This window comes from Colias eurytheme, chromosome 2 (assembly GCF_061535395.1).
Source record: "Colias eurytheme isolate Ceu_HAF_F1 chromosome 2, ilColEury1 Martin Lab GWU primary, whole genome shotgun sequence".
Classification (NCBI taxonomy): Eukaryota; Metazoa; Arthropoda; class Insecta; order Lepidoptera; family Pieridae; genus Colias; species Colias eurytheme.
Window position 1 is genome coordinate 11668547 of NC_142981.1, and position 14243 is coordinate 11682789.

The 14243-nt window shown below is 32.9% G+C and overlaps 1 non-coding gene across 1 annotated transcript; it reads right to left on the reverse strand.

Moving 5' to 3' along the window:
- Window positions 1–3883: 3883 nt before the first annotated feature.
- TRNAI-AAU (transfer RNA isoleucine (anticodon AAU)) lies at window positions 3884–3957 on the reverse strand. The gene has a single exon. It is a non-coding gene; the product is annotated as a tRNA-Ile (tRNA).
- Between the last annotated feature and the right edge of the window lie 10286 nt (window positions 3958–14243).

The window sequence follows — 14243 nt, forward strand, 5'->3', positions numbered from 1 at the left end:
CACTGTCTCATCATCATCATCACTACATAGTATAAAACAAAGTCGCTTTCTCTGTCCCTATATGTCCCTTTGTATGCTTAAATCTTTAAAAGTACGCAAAGGATTTTGATGCGGTTTTTTTTATAGAGTGATTCAAGAGGAAGGTTTTAGTATATAATTTATTAGGTTTTAGACAAAGTGGGCGAAGCCGCGGGGGGTAAGCTAGTTTTGAATAATATAAAAATCAATTGTTGTGAACGAATAATAAATTGCAAGTCAATCGAGTTGGAAAATATATTTGATTAGTCACAGTTTCTACTAATTACATACACATATTAGATCTTAAGTACAGTTTCGTAGACAATCGTACTTAGGTACTTATAAATTTGCAAGTATGTATTTTAGATAATACGAACGTGATACACGCGTGCAAATGTTTGTCAACTTTGTATTACATGGCTTATCATTATCTATGTTTATTATTATTGATTATTTGATATACACTGATAACCGCCACATCTGTTCAACGAAACTGGATTGTAATATCGCGAATTCCTGCTCAATACTTAATATCTACTTGATAATTTTTGATTGCCAACTTGACCAAAATGCAGACGACAAACATTACTGAGCAAATATTCATTTTTTATGTGAGCGACTATTGCTTTGACACTCGTTACCAATGCAGTGTAATAAAACCTTAGCTGTTGATCTCTCTCTCTCTTCAGCCTTTTTCCACTGTTGGACATAGGCCTCTCCTAAGGCACGCCATAGAGCTCGGTCTTCAGCTTGCTGTTGATCATGTTTACTGAATACAAATTAATTACTATCACCTCTAAATAAGAGTATTTTTGAATAATTAACATTTAATCACAAACCAACCTATCTTTTTCTTCCGGTCTTTGACCGCATTCTAGTGCAGTCATTAAGAATCTCGTAATTCGAGATACCCAGCTGTAAGTCTGTAAATACTTGTATATTGATTATTGACACCCTAAAAGTTGTATCAAAACCTACATAGGGTGTAGGTAAGCAACTATTAAATTTCAAGGTCAAAGGTCACAAAAATCGGTTATTCAAGAAGATTCGACGTTTTAGGAAATATTTAAAGTTCTTTTTAGTTCTTAAATTCGAATACCGATTTTATGAAACTTTTCAGACAGGAAAGAAGAAATGGCGCGGTGATGTCATTGTGACAGGTAAAGCTTTTGCCGCGCTTTTTTAAACAAGTTTTTTTTTTGTTATGGTACTACTAAAATATACTACCTACTAATGAAATATATTTTTGTCAACGTCTTATAATTCGATATAGCCGGCTGCACGCACGAAAAAACATGACTCATGCGGCGTTACCTCGCTCTGAGGCGTTCCATGTAAGACTTAAAGTGCAAGCGAGAGCGCGGAAAGAGCGACAAAGAAGCAAAATCGGACGTTGTCACGTAACACGTTCAACTATCGTCAGTAAACCGACTTTACAGACAACCAATTTTTTTTTATATTTTGTGTAAATCGGATATTAATTTAAAGCGCGAGCTAAAATATTATTTAAAATAGAGTACTTGTTGCGTTGTAATAACACATAGGGCGGGCGGAAAAACATCGTACGTGAATCGAAAGCAAAAAATTTATTAGGTAGGTACATATATGAATTTTTAAAACACTAATATTTGCTATCTCCGTCTGTTCCAAATACATAAAATGCATGGAAAATTTACTTATCAAAATTGCATACAACTTACAATGTAAGTCTGCATACGCAAATGCGTCAAGTACAGATTATCGATAAGGTATTTTTAAACTTTATCGTAATGCCTTCAAGGTAATTTAGCACATTATGCTTATTCATTTTTGATCGCCACTGTATGCACTTTTCTAGAACTTTATATTCTAGAACATTTTATTATAATTATCAACTAGTTGTCCTACTTTGTTTTATTCTGTGGGTACTTATTTTAACTGTCCTAACTCCTAAGCATATTCATTATATGTCTGTCCAGGGTAACTCGGGCCTTGAACAACGAATAAAGTTAGCAGAATAAAAGTACATAGCAAATTAAACATTCTATATTTAGTGCTATATATTATATATTTATGATATTTAAAAATATATTACATGAAACATTTTCTATGGTTCTATGGTTTTGATTTTATTGACATTTTTAAAATAAAATGTGTTTAAACCACAGATAAAACAATATAGGTACCTACGTTAAGGGGGCGCATAAAGCAAAATAACCAATCTTCTATTAGATGATACGTGTAATATGCAAGACCAAATCTAAAAAATAAAATATATATCAAATTAGATGATATGTTCAACGATTCTGTTTAATCAAAAACATAAAATATTAAAATTTACTCGATAAAAAAAAATAACCAAGTTAGCTCTAATTTTCACACTTTTACGTTTTCTACTTGACATTTTACACCACTTTTATCGTAACAAAATCAAACGTTTATCTCGAGAAAAAAAGAGCGCCAAAAGTGGTTTATCGCAGATAAAACCAAAACTAAAAGTAATTACACAAAATGCTCTGACAAATATCTTGCAAATGTTTTAATATAATTGTTTATGAAAAAAAAATCATAATAAGTAATTACCATGTCAAGTAGAAAACGTAAAAGTGTGAAAATTAGAGCTAACTTGGTGATTTTTTATTATCGAGTAAATTTTAATATTTTATGTTTTTGATTAAACAGAATCGTTGAACATATCATCTAGTTTGATATATATTTTATTTTTTAGATTTGGTCTTGCATATTACACGTATCATCTAATAGAAGATTGGTTATTTTGCTTTATGCGCCCCCTTAAAACCTTGGTTAAAACTATTATAAAACTAAACGTTTAAACATTGGTTTAAACAGCTTAAGGAATAAGCTAATGGCTAGATTATGTGACCTTAATAACAATACGTTTTGTGAGGTTAATACAAATTACAAACAATTTTTTTAATATATTTTGCATATTGTTTGTTTTTAAACGGTTAAAATTTTATCTCACTTCTGGTGATATCGTTATCATTATATATTTTAATTATGTATAAAACACGGTCATTAATAAATTAATGTAATCTTAAGGCTTTCTTACGTAAATTGAAGACTTTCCAAACATATTTGAGTTTGAGCATGTTTAAGGTAGGTATAATTAACTTATTTTTGGAAATTTAGAAATTTTTATTGACATATTTTTTATTTATTTATGAGATCTATAGAAATTACACTTAATTGTAAATGTGAAATAAAACCTAATCCTAACTAGGTAATATTATAAATTCGAAAGTAACTCTGTCTGTCTGTCTCTTCTTCACGCCTCAATCTATGCAATTTGGATGTCATATTTTGGTACAGAGATAGCTTGGTATAGGTTATTTAATATACATAGGTATAAATTCCATAGGAACGGGAACTATGCGGGATTTTTTTTGACTACGTGGGTGGTAACTGGAAAGGTAGTAAATAATACATTTACAAATATTTCAAGACACAATTTGTACAACAAATTTCCGCATCATCGTCAAAATAAAATCGAAAAAAATCTTCATTTCCTTTAAGCACACGCAATACCTATTTCCACTATTACTATACAAAAAACTACGTCGTATTTTATTGCATTGTAAGAGTAAAACTGTTTACATAACTTATCTATAGGCAGGGGGGCTGGGGGTATGACCTCCGAACTGCACCCTAGATTAGCCGCCGGTTCCTACCAGTAGCAGATAGTCTTCTTGTTGCTAATCTCAGAAATATGCCATTACATATTTGCAACAAGATGTTGTAAGACGATAAGAAAAAAAAATGAAAAATAAAATATTTTTTTATAATTCAAATAGTATCTGTTTTTAATTGAATAAAATATATGGAATAAGGTAATTTGCATAAAAAATAAACAAAAAAGGTATTCTGGCCCATGAGGGGATCGAACCCGCGACCTTCGCGTTATTAGCACGACGCTCTAACCAACTGAGCTAATGGGCCGTTGGTGCAATTGTCGAAAATAAGTATTGTATGATTTACATCGAAATATTCTGATGATGAAATCAAAAATATGTATTAATTATTACAATTTATTTCATAAGAATTTTGTTTATTTTATTATCTTTTTAATAATTACAAACTGTGTGTTACACAGTCTTAAAAAATAAATTATATTCTTTTGTTTTTATTTTTTGTTTAATAATATGGACAACTGGATAATTTTCTTCTTTTCTATGAATATGTACCTATTATAATTTATGCACTACAAATTACAATGCTTGTTTTATTGTTATAAGACATACCTATACATATATTGTTTGTTTTATTAATTTTTCATTGAATCGTATATATGTAGATATGCAATTGGATTTTGATATGCAAAAAGATGGCGCGTAACGGAAAAATGTCACGCGTAACGAAAAAATGTTACACTAAATTTTTTTCCAACCCCGATAAAGAAGTTTCACTTCAAAAAGTTAACTCATACATATTTTATCGAACTTTTCTACGCATCTATTTCTTACACAAAATAATCGGAACTATAAGGCAAGCGTCTTCAAATAAATAAGGTCAAATTACCACCGGTACCAATTCACCTAAATAAAACAAAAGATATTCAAAACAAGTGAGCCAAACAAACGGATCCATGACCCTAGGTGCCGCCGCAGACACCCTATCTCGTGTTGACATTCGCCAATCTTTTTATACATACAGTCATTTGCGTAAGCGCATTTGTAATCTACGACCAATTTAATAAGACCCCTCCATCGTCTAACTCAAACGTCGCGATGATACAAGCTTGTATTACGCGCGGGGGGAAGAGAAGGTCAACTGTGATTGGTCTAGCTTATCAATGTGATAGTCGAAGTGGGGGCTCGACGCTCGTACTCGCATCAGTCGGCGGCGGATCGTCGTCGACTAAACACCTCTCAGGGGGATGTCGATTAATTTGCATGTAAATTAATCAAATGGCAATTAGTATGCGCATGAGGTTATTGTACTTAATATTGGTGATGAATGAGTTATTGTAGTACAAATATAGTAACATTAGATTGATTATTTGAGACAGTCGTTTTGTATTCAATTTAATTATCTGTCAATCAAGTATTTAAATACGTATTCTTGTATAATGTATACAATTAATACGATGATTTTAAATAAATAAGTTTTCTAAGTATATAAATTTGTTTGAATAGTATTAAAAAATAGACTGTATAAAACTTATCACACTAAAGATTGTACCAAACAAAAACATGACTAGTTGGCAGTTGCTTAGTACCTATGTAATAATTTCACAATTAAACTGATAACGTATATTTATTGTTTGTTTTTAATTATAGTTTTATCACCGGCAGAGCTAGTTAGCATATCGGATTTACTCTCATTAATTGTGAGTATGTATTTACAATTTTATATCAATATTGTGCTCATCAGCGCAACACGCTTAGTTACAGAGATAACATGTCAGTACAATAAAAAAATTTCACGTCGCTCGTGAGTGCTTGTTATTCAACATGGCGCGTATCTGAGCAAAACAAAGCCACGCGGGCCGCGCGTGGTTGCCTTGCGACTTTTAAAAATAGAACGCAACGCGCTAAAAACAACGACCATTTTACGAGCGCCCGCCCCGCCCTTCGCCCTTTATACGAGTGAAGACGATAGCGGCGAGGAAATTAAATAAAGCGGAGGTCAACAGTTTCTGGACGGTTCAACTTCTTGAAGCGCCTCGCCTCCGTACGAAGGACCACGCCCTGATGTTTTCAATGTACGAGATACGTTCCACATTTAAATTTGTTGGCAATGTGTGGGCCAATTTTTTTAATCCGTGTCGTTTATAATCTGTGCCAGGATTTTGACATTTGGCATGGGATAAACAGCTGGACTAGAAAGTTTTATTTGAAAGAAAATAAGTCGATGACTCCATTATAATTTTATTATTGGCATTTGGCACATTATTGCGTTGCTGTGGATATCATTGTAGCTACTGCGTTTGAAATATTATAATGCAGTGATATTAGTTTGTCCGTTCCACATTTGATTGGGAAAGTTTCTTCACTTTGCCACAACGCGAACGTCACGCCCTAGAAGTCGCTGAACTTATTCCGTCCCTTTTATTTATAGTAACGGCATTTTGATAATTGTTTGAGAATGTAAACAAATTTCTATGAAATGTTTTCACGGCATTGAGGGGCAAGGTTCCTCATAATATCCTCAGTCATCTGTGAGACGCGATACAAAACACACGTCAGTGTAGTTGCCCCGTTCTATCAGGTGTGCAAAACCTTTTCTTTAATCCAAGTATTAACAATGGAGTGTGCGTTATGCAATTCAACATTTAAAGAAGGAGTGCAATGTTGCATATGCAACAAACACTTCGATTTTGGCTGTGCACAAATAACGGAACAAGGTTGGAGAAAACTGGGTGTGGAGAGACGAGCTGCCTGGAGGTGTACCAATTGCAAGAATTCATCAAATATAAACCAACCCTCAGCATCAGACACTATATCCCTCGAGTCTATAATGAAAGAATTGCGAGATGTGAAAAACAAACTCACCGGAATGCCAAGTCTACTAACTGGGTTGAATGAATTGAAAAAAGAGCTATGTGAGATCAAATCAAGCTGCGAATTTTTAGGTGGCAAGATTGATGATTTTGCAAACAAAATATCAACTATGGACGCTAGATTGGTTGAACTCGAAAGCCTTGATCTCAAAATCTCCAGTCTTGACCAGGAGGTATCCTGTCTAAAGGCTCAGTTGGCAGCTAACGACACAAGATCAAGATTAAATAATGTCGAGATTAAGGGCGTTCCTATAAAGAAAAATGAAAACCTATATTCTGTTGTGGACAATATCTGTCAGAAAGTTAGCTTCAGTATTAAAAAGGAACACATCAACTACCTATATCGTGTTCCGTCTCAGAAGACAAAAGATAAACCCATCATAATTAGTTTCCTGAACAGATACGTTAAGGAGGATTTTGTTGCTGCGGCTCGAGCATCGAAGGAATTGCTAGCTCGTGATATCGGATATGGAGACTCTAACAATCGCATCTTTGTGAATGACCATTTAAGCCCTGAAATGAAGAACCTACTGAATAGCTGCAAATTAACTGCCAAGGATAAGCACTACGATTACGTTTGGGTCAAATTCGGTAAAATACATGTACGTAAAAATAATTCATCTCCTGTTATAATAATTACCAAAAAGTCAGATTTAAACAAATTGTCATAATATGTATCCATTCCGTATCATTCTTTCTTGTTAAACAACTAAATTGTGAACGATTCAAATGCTTATTTTATAAAATCAAAGTCGAACAATTAATATTATCACGCTTAAATTTGTCTATATTATGTTTTCAATTTATGTTAAAATGTTATAATTTTCGTTCAAAATACCAAGTGTTTTGTAGCCATGACTCAACCGTAGTCGAACAGGTTTATTCTCTACTAATGCGGGTGGATGTATTTTTCTTTTGTGTCGCTTGTTGCAAAGATGCTCCGAATACTTATTCTTTACCGATTATTGCTATTCCGTACAAACTCGTGCAATTTAGTATTTGCACTTTTCTCTGTCGCACTTATATGATTAGAATTAATGTCGTTAACGTTCTAATGGTTTTAATACGCACTCAAGCTCTTGTGAATATTATTAATAAACTTATGGAATCGCTATATTTTATTAAATACTATTTTGATTTAATCTCGGTTAAAATGTTAGGAACATTATTTAATAGAAATGATATATGTTATAAGTACTTATTTAATAGTGGTTTGAATGTGATATTGCAGCGTTTGGAACATCGTGTTGTATTTGACACAAGTCTATCAATTATCTTATTTTTATACGTTCTAGTAACTATCATTCTAATAATTATTATAACTTGCAAATATACGTACGTACGTAAGGTTAAATCGTTAATGGTTCTATTCGATTATAACGTGACATCTAAACGTTTATTGATTGTATCAAAACGAAATGGCTAATGAAAATACAAAATTATCAATTTACTATCAAAACGTTAGAGGATTAAGGACAAAGTCCTTATTATTTTTTCGTAATTTATGTTTAACCTCGTATGATATTATATTGTTAACGGAGACATGGCTTGTGGATGGTATATCGGACTCGGAATTTTTTGATGATCGTTATGTAGTGTGGCGTAGGGATCGGAATTATGAGGCGACAGGACAATCTCGGGGAGGGGGCGTGCTTGTCGCAACCCGAAAGGAATTAATCGTGACGTCACAGGAGCAATTTCAATCATCTGCCGAGGACCTCTGGTTGACTTTACGTGTTAAATATCAAAACGAACTTATTAATATTCACATATGTGTATTATATCTTTGTAAACAAAACTTAGGCAGATCATTTTCTCAACAATTGCATAACTTTCTAGAAGCACTAAATAATATAATTCTCAATCACCCCTCGGATAAAATAATTATTGCGGGCGACTTTAACATGAGTAATATATCCTGGATTTTAAATTCTGAAGGTCTACTTCTTCCTTCAAACTATTCGAATGGTGATGAATGTTTGTTTATTGACGAATTATACACTCACGGTTTGCAGCAGTACAACTTCATACATAACGCTAGCAACCGAATACTCGACTTAGTGTTATCGAACGATTCTATTGTTGTGTATGAATGTGTCCGTCCGCTTTTACCGATCGACCCTTACCATAAAGCACTCATAATTGATGTAGAATTTGTTCACATATCGTATTTAAAATCGAATACTAGGAAGAAAATATTATACAACAAAGGGGATTACGAGGGAATAAATGCAGAATTGTTTAAAATTAATTGGTCACAAGAGTTTGACAGGACTCATTCCATTGAAGAATGTGTGAATTATTTTTATTCGATTGTTAATAATCTAATTCACACTTACATCCCAAGCAAAACCGTGGTCGACAATAAATTTCCTATTTGGTATTCACCAGCTTTAAAAAAGATTATTAAAGAAAAATTTAAACATTTTCGCAAATACAAGATTTACAAAAACCTAAGTAGCTTAGAATCATACAAACTGTTAAGGGATAGAGTTAAGAATGTAGAAAATGACTGTTACCAAAAATATATAAATTCTGTTGAAAATTCCATTGAACAGAATCCTAAATACTTCTGGTCCTTTTTCAAATGTAGATCGAAATCTAAAGGCTTACCTAGCAATATTAAATACAATAACAATTTACTCACATCCGGAAACAATATTTGTAATGCATTCTCAGAATATTTTTATTCTACATTCCTAGACAAAACTGACACAAATTTATCAAATTATGTATCTGAACTGGAATTAAGTAATTTTGAATCAAATTTTGACCTTTGTTCGATAAACATTGACTTGAAAACGATAAAAAAGGCATTATCCCAACTAGATCCTTCGAAATCTGCAGGTCCTGATGAAATCAGTCCACTGTTTCTTATAAAATGTGCCGACTCAATAGCCATTCCACTAGCCTATTTATTTAAGAAATCACTTACTCTTATGGAATTCCCCTCAATGTGGAAGAGGGCATTTGTTACACCTGTCCACAAAAAAGGTTCTAAGTTGGAAGTTGTCAATTATAGACCTATATCTAAATTGTGTATCATAGCCAAAGTCTTCGAAAGAATAGTATACGACCAGGTTTATGCAGTATTTAAAAACACATTCATGAGTTACCAGCATGGATTTCTTAAAGGTCGATCAACCGTGACTAACCTGGTGCTTCTGAATGATTACATTACTGATGCTATGGAGACAGGCCATCAGGTCGATGTAATCTACACGGACTACAGTAAATGTTTTGACCGCATAGATCACAAGATTCTCTTGCATAAATTATACATAATGGGCATTAGAGGTAACTTACTCAGATGGTTTTCCTCGTATATCAACAATAGATCTCAAGCAGTTGTAATAAGTAACTATATATCAAGTTGGGTGGTAATACCAAGTGGAGTACCTCAGGGCTCCCTTTTGGGTCCTCTTATGTTTTGCGTATTCATAAATGATATTCCAAATTGCTTCACACACTCAAATCTTCTTTGCTTTGCTGATGACATGAAGATATTTAGGACTATTAAATCTTCTGCTGATGCTGCTATGCTTCAAGATGACCTTAATAAATTAGACTACTATTGTACTCAAAATAAATTAGATCTCAATCCTGGTAAATGCACAGTCGTCTCATTTAGTCGTAAAAAACAAACACTGCGTTTCAACTATCGAATAAAAAATCAAGATCTTGGAACTAGCCCTGACATAAGAGATCTAGGAGTGATACATGACCCAAAACTCATGTTTGATAAACATATCGATTATATTCTAGCTAAAGCTTCTAAAGCTTTAGGATTTATAATGAGAATTTCGTCAGATTTTAAAAAGGCCAAAACGTTTAAAATTCTGTTTTGTGCTTACGTACGTAGCATTCTAGAATATGCGTCGCCAATATGGAATCCGCGATACGATAAATATATAACTAGAATTGAACGAATACAGATGAAATTTTTGAAATTCCTATGTTACCGATTACACGTCCCGTACAAATCTGAGGATTATTACGAGGTCTGCAGCAAATTTCACTTCCTACCCCTAACATATCGCCGGGAGATTTCTGATATTTTATTACTTTTAGGCATTACATCCAATAAAATAGACTGCCCAGAACTACTAGCCAAAATTTCTTTATACACACCCTCAATTTTATCTCGTAAATATAATCCTATCTTTACTTCCGCAGTCAGCACTAACTATCGTCAAAACTCGTTTATTCTACGCGTAAGCAATAATTTTAACAAGCTATCAAAACAGTTCGATTTTGACTTATTCTGCAGCAGTTCTTACTCCGTTAAGCGTCAGTTAGCTAATGAGTTCTTCCGTCAGTTTGGTGGTCAAGTTGATATGTAATTTGATTAGTGTTACAATAGCATTGGTTTTAACTTTTAAGCATTTGATTCGTGTACGTAATCGCTCACATTTGTAATTGTTATATATTAACATTATTCTAGCCGTGAGAATCTGTAAATGGCTTATTTTAAGTATTATATTATGTGACTATCTTTAAGGATACAGCTGTAGATTCTCCTAAAATATAAATAAATAAATAAATAAATAAATAAATAATATAAACAAATAATAATAAAAAAATAATGTTTGAAAAGGTTAGGTAATGTTTTATTTTTCAGGAAAAGCAGATAGGTATTATTATAGTATACAAAATTTCTGTTGGTAGCAGCGATTATTATATTATTTTTATACTGTATCATATTTAATTGGTCCAAATATTTCAAATGTTTGTTATACATATTACGTATTTACGTAGCATCAATAAAAGAAAATCTAATATTAATAAATAATTTCACCAGATGCAAGTTTGAATCCAGTAAACGTAGCAGTATTAAAACAGTATTACTCTTACACCAAACAAAGGGCTGGCTTGTTGAATCATCAGTTAAATTTAACTTCGACACTGTAGCTTGTATAGAGTTAACTTTACATTGAATTTGAGGTTTGATTATATCAAATTTAATAGAATACTCTGAAATTTGTCTGTGTTATTTATAAATTTTATATTTTGTAAACAGCTTTAGTATCTACTGTCAGTAGAGAAAAACTTCGTTACTACTAGACTACAAGCCCGGATAGGAAAAAATATGGGTCAAATGAACCACCAGGGGACCTGTACTTTTCAATTCTCATCTGCACTCAGTTGGACAGCTTACAAGTGACGGCATAGTGATGAATCTTATTATTTTTTGCTCTTCTATCGTTCTAGATATTATGTCCCCTGGTGGTTCATTTGACCCATATTTTTTTCCTATGCGGGCTTGTAGTCTATACCAGTTTCTGTGATCTGTGGTTACTACCTACATAGAAAATAATATGATCATTTTTTTATGTTTATTTGTATACCTATTGCTTTCTGACGCTGGATATTGATTATTATCCTTGTTTACTTTTATAATTTTAGCTTAAACAAAACTAGCTTTCCGCCCGCGGCCTCGCCCGCTTTGACTAAAACATAATAAATTATATACTAAAACCTTCCTCTTGAATAACCCTATCTATTTAAAAAAACCGCATCAAAATCCGTTGAGTAGTTTTAAAGATTTAAGCATACATAGGGACATAGGGACAGAGAAAGCGACTTTGTTTTATACTATGTATAGTGATGAATGATGATACTGTTAATAAGTAGGCAAATACATCTATGAATTAAGATTAAATTGTGGTCAAAACTCAAAAAACAGAGTGCATTCCTGTGAATTGTGATTTCTAACAGCAGAATATGAGTGTAAGAACAATATTTATGAGTAAGAAGGAATTATGAATAAGAAGTACCGTATGATATTTAATCAAGTTTACGCCACAGATAATAAAATACCATGTTTACGCATTAATTGAATAAACTTCAGGTTAGAAGTAGGAAGCAAGGCTTGGTCCAAAGTCCACACATTTGGCGACAAGCCAACATGGCAAGTATTTCCCTACAACACCTGTTATTACGCACAATTAATATATCTAAACTAATTAAAGAGGTCATTTTCTTTTGCTATCGAATTTTACGTACCTGTCGCACCCTGTCCTTCATTTATGAAAAATGTAATAAATATTATATTTGATGTGAAAAAAAATTTAGTGTAACATTTTTTCGTTACGCGTGACATTTTTCCGTTACGCGCCATCTTTTTCTTATCCCTACCACGCGTGATTCGACGTATTTCTGTAAAGTTGCATATAGTAGGTACCTAAATTATTTTTAGAAAAATAAGGTCATTATGAAGTTTCATTTCTTACGTGTGTAGGTACACTAGTACACGCACACATTTTTCTTTTTATTGAGTAACTTAATTTTAAAATCAATAAGACGAATGAATTTAATTATCGTTTTAAAAAGAGTACAAAGGTACTACGCATAATGCAGTAAGTACTGTAAATATAAATTGTTACATGTGTTGCCTTTGACCTTTTTACGATGCCAATACTTTTAAAAAAATCAACATCACGTGAACGCAGAGAAACAGCGATCAATCCGTACACGCATGAAAGACCATCTGAAAATAGTGAAAACACTTTCACCTTTACAGATGCATTATCAAAATTAGCACAAAATTACATTGTATTTTGCCACAGATAATATACCGGGTATTAGCTCCCACGTCAAGCGAGCACGCAGTGGGCGCGTGTGTGTGACGTCACGTACGCGTCACCCACACATACGTAATACCAATACTTGTGCAATTCGTAATTTTCCATTTGCATTTTGTGTTCTTGGTGGTGAAAACATGCAATTAAATGTGTTATAACAGTAGTTCTAGACGTATACGCTTTAAAAAATATAAATGTGTTCATACTTGCGTGTAAAAGCTTAATAAACAGTTATGCGTATAAAACAGAGCTTCAAATCATGTATTTTAGACTAGAAGTTGTAAAATGATTGTTCCCTAATAGTTCCAATTCAATTGAGGATACATGAGGTTGCTTAACGCTAACACCTTATTAGCTCCTTATGCATTTACATGATTTCTATAAGTATTAGGTATTATACCATATTGAATACCACGAAATAAAATTTCAGGTAACTACAGTTTATGCTGTACTTTCTAATTGCTCTAAGTCTCGAATACATTTGTGTGGTACTTTTGGAAAGAAAGAAATAAACTGCTCTGGATAGCCACTAGCTATAGGAACATACTTCTATTTGATAAAAGAAAAGAAGTCAAATAAACATTCAAAACAAAAACGTGCACGAACTTTATTATAAAAACCCATAAGCACATTTCAGCCCACGCCCTTCCACGCACGCAAACCAATCACGCTTCACAAAGTTCACATGTTTAAAATCACGCTAACCATATTATTTATATTACAATTCCGTCATATCGGTTACAGGAACAAAAGAGTGCAAATGTCGGCTTATCTAATGTAACCAATGCGAGGGTATATAAGCAATGCGCTTATCAGCTCGCCGCCCAGTGCGGATCGTACGGGCATACTGAAAACAACTAATCAAAAATAATAATCTATAAATGCCCCTAAAGAAAATGTATGATCTGATAACGATACTTGACTGACATCCGCAAATACCACTAATTCAATTAATGAATTAAAATCCAAGAGAGCATTACATCCGCAAAGGAATGTAAGATAATAATAAAAATAAACAAACAAATCAATATCTTAACTGAAATCCAGCACGCGACAGTAAAATTAAATTCCGGAAAAGACCAATAAGGGTCAATGATCGAAATCAAAACTGCACTAGTTAAAGATAAGGAATCGCGTGC